Source organism: Dromiciops gliroides, chromosome 1 (assembly GCF_019393635.1).
Source record: "Dromiciops gliroides isolate mDroGli1 chromosome 1, mDroGli1.pri, whole genome shotgun sequence".
Classification (NCBI taxonomy): Eukaryota; Metazoa; Chordata; class Mammalia; order Microbiotheria; family Microbiotheriidae; genus Dromiciops; species Dromiciops gliroides.
In genome coordinates this window covers 312,420,039-312,423,990 of record NC_057861.1, presented here as the reverse complement: position 1 = coordinate 312,423,990, position 3,952 = coordinate 312,420,039, and the positions used below count along the sequence as shown (strand labels likewise).

General features: G+C 42.5%; 1 pseudogene; it reads right to left on the bottom strand.

Moving 5' to 3' along the window:
• Positions 1-1,612: 1,612 nt before the first annotated feature.
• Positions 1,613-3,463, bottom strand: LOC122748697 (annotated as a pseudogene).
• Between the last annotated feature and the right edge of the window lie 489 nt (positions 3,464-3,952).

The window sequence follows — 3,952 nt, the reverse complement described above, 5'->3', positions numbered from 1 at the left end:
AAGCTGGGAAAACAAGACCTCCTCAGTCAGTCCACAAGCATTTATTAAGTGCCTACTCTATGTCCCAGGCACTGGGCTAAACACTGGAGATATCAAGAAAGGTAAAACAAAGCACCTATTCTCAAGGAGTTCATATTCTAAAGAGGGAGACATTATACAAATATTTAAATTAGAACTAATGTGACAGTGAAGGCATTGGCATTAAGGAGAACTAGGAAAACATTCTTACATGAGATAAAATATTTTGAGATTGGCCAAGGAATCTACACAGAAAAGACAAAAAACAAAAACCAAACAAACAAAAAAATGAAGCAAAATGAACGATGGCTACATATACCCCACATTATAATAAGCAATTGAATAGATAGTTCAGTGAATTACTCTTATGAGTATTCCTATCTTGGGCAGGTATCACAAATAGATAATAATCTTGGTCTGGATCTGAATAGGAAAGACAAAACTGGGTTTTGTCTAGATCTGAATAGGGTAGACAAAACTGGATTTGAGAAATTGTGCAGGCATCTCAATGATTCGATGTTTCTTTCCATTCCTCTCCAAAACCTCTTCTTAAAAGAATATCAAAATTCTCCCTCTGAAACCATATGGCCACAAAACATGGGATACCCCAAATTCCAAAGAACCAAAATTGTAGGAGATCTAAGGGCAATTGAGAAACATAAACTACAGCCCATTTTAAGCAAAGCCTTCGATTCAAGGAGAGGCATTTTAAAAAATCACAGAATCTCATCATTGCAAGTGCATCAAGTTCAATATCCAACCTAATAAGTATCACCTCAACATCCTTCTTTCCAAAGAGTCATCTAGTCTCTGTTTGAAAATTTCCATTGAGGGGGAACCCACTATCTTCTGAGGAACCTCAGTCAAACTTTGGGAATGTTGAGATTTTTCCCTGAATTAATCTGAAATTTGATTCCTTGCATCTTGTTACTCACAGGCCAAGTGAATCAAGGCTAATCCCTTTACCATACCATAACTCTTCAAATATTTGAAGACACCAATGCTGTCCCACATTAAGTCCTCTTTAAGCTAAGTATCCCTAGGACCTTGAAGCAACCATCCTATGGCATGGTCTAAATTATTTTCATTATATTGGTCACCTCTCTCTGGACATGTTTTTTGCTTGTCCCTGTCCTAATATGGGGCACCTAGGACTGAAGCCAATACTCCAGATGTCTGACCCAGGCAGTGTACACTGCTATTAATACTTCCCTCTGTCTCAACACTGTGCCTCTTAATGGAGTCTGGGAGAAGATGAACTTTTTTTTTCTTTTATCTTTTTCTGCTTATGTCATTGTTGGCTCATATAAAGATTGTAGTAGATTAAAACCCCTAGGTTGTTTGTTTGTTTTTTGACAGACAGACATCTTGTACTCTCCCCACACCCACTCAGCAGAGCATGGCACAGGGAGCCCCTCGATCATGTTCTGGGTTTGGTAACACTTGGTCAATGGGCCGGATGTCTGGTGAGGGACTCAGTCGGAAGGGGGTGCCGAGTGCCCATTTGATGCCCTCAGAGCAGGAAGAGGGGCATCCTGGAATGGGCGCTTGTGGCTTGAAGTCCCTTGGAGAAGCCGAGGTGGGCATACTGGTCTCACACATCGCTCAAGGCCTTGCAGGCAAACTTGGGCAGCACAAAGGCCGGGGGTTGGATGTCGGAATTGTAGTATTTGAGGTTCATTTTCTTTACATGTTCCTGGGTCAGCTGCTTCACTGACTCCCGTAAATTAGTGCTCGAGTTCTTGCTGCAGAGCATGAAGCCATTCTGGCTGCTGGGGTAGGTTGGGCTGGTGCAGTAGGTATATTCCATCACAGGGAACAGGGACTTGCAGAAGTGACCCATCTCCTTGATCAGGCCCAGATACAACCATTGGCACTCCCCCTGACAGCAGAGGATCCCGTCATCTCCCAGCACTGTCATCATCAACTGGTAATAAAACTCTGAACAAACTCTCGGCAGGACTCATGGGGTCCGAGGAGTGGGTGATGGTGACATCGAAGGCGTCCTGGTTCTGTTGCATGAATTCAAATCCATCTCGAACATGCAAGGTCTGCTTGGGACAGGATTAGCCTACAGCCATGCCCGGCAAATATTTCTTAGAGACCTAGATCACGTCCTCGTTAATCTCACATTGGACCCCAGACGCCACGGATGTATGCTTCACCACCTCCCGTCAGACGCTCCCCCCCCCCCCGCCCCCAGTCCCTACAACCAATGATGAGCACCTTTAGTGGGCTGGGATGGCCGCAGAGGGGCAGGTTGGCAATCATCTCCTGGTATGAGAATTCATCCCTCTCTGTGCACTATATGACTCCATCCAGCACCAGGACGTTGCTGTAGATCTTACTGCGGAATACCAGGATCTCCCGGTAGCGGAGCGCTGGTGGTGGAGCAGCTTGTCCACCTGCAGGGACATGGCCTAGCCCGGCCACAGGCTGCCTGTTTCCCGGAAGCAGCCCTTGTGGATGGCTGGGGGCCCGAGCTCAGTGGTGAGGCTGGGGGAGGCACAGGCTGCTGCGAGCGGCTGCAGCACAACAGGATCAGTAGCACTGGCGTGTCTGCCCTTCCCCAGCCCAAGCCCCAGCCTAACCCAGGGGGGTCGGCCGAGACAGTGTTCGGCAGAGGAGAACCTTAAATTATTTTTTAAAGGAACTTCTATCTAGTCACATCGTTTCCATTTTGTACTGTACTTTTAAAAGTTTAGTCTTTTATATTTGTCTCCATTCGATTTCATAGTTTTAGATTTAGATCATCATTATTGCCCGTCAAGACTTTTTTTTTTTTTTTTTTTGGATTCTATCATCCATTGACCTGGCTATTGCTCGTTGCTTTGTATCATCTGCAAATTTGATAAGCATACTTTCTATAAAAAGAACTGACATTTAAATGTTATTTAAAGCTTTCAAAGAACCCTAGATACAGTATTTCATTAGGTTCTCATACCCATTCTGTGAAGTAGGTTATTATCTTAATTTTACAGATAAGAAAACTGAGTCTCAGAGAGGTTGTGTGATTTGCCCAGGGTCACAAAACTAGTATGTGTCTGAGGCAGGATTTTCAATAAACTCTTTCAGACTCCAAGCATAGCATCTTTTCTATTGTTTCATGTGATCTCTCTATAACATTATCCAAGATGTAGGACTGATATCAATACTGAATATCATGAAGACGAGGATAGGTCTCTGGGGCATATTAATTGAGATATCTCTCTGGATTGATTTTGATCCTATTAATAACCTATTTGTGGTTCTGACATCCAACCAGTTTTGAATCTATCTCTACTAGTATTTAGTTTACATCTCTCCATAAAAATAATAATGGTGTCCATAAGTTGAAATCATTTGACTTTATCAAAGTTAAATAATATATATCCCTGGATATTTGCTGATATCCAGGGATAGTCGTACCCTCAGTACTTTCTTGATCTACCAGTTTTGTAACCATGTTATAAAAAAAGAATTTATTATTTTGGATTGATTTTAAAATGTTTTATTGGTGTCTGTTGATATTACAGCAGACATTTTGGATTCTATCTCTTACCCACAGAACCAATGAACCTTTGTAATAAAGGCACACAATTAGAATAAAATGGCCCACAATGAATTAATGACAAAGTATACAATTCCCCATAATGGTGGATCCTTCTTCTCTACCAAAAGCATGTAGGTGACTCTCCTCAGTTCATTCCTTCTGACTACATCCTCCCCACAATTATTTCCTCTATGTACTAAAGCATGAAATATCAAGGGAAGTCATTTACCAAGTGATTTTAGGAGAGACAGAACTCCAGCAGACAAGCAGGTACTAAAGTCCCTCATAACCTTTTTTTTTTCTTTCAGGGCAGTTGGGGTTAAGTGACTTGCCCAGGGTTACACAGCTAGTAAGTGTTAAGTGTCTGATGTTGGATTCAAACGCAGGTCCTCCTGACTCTAG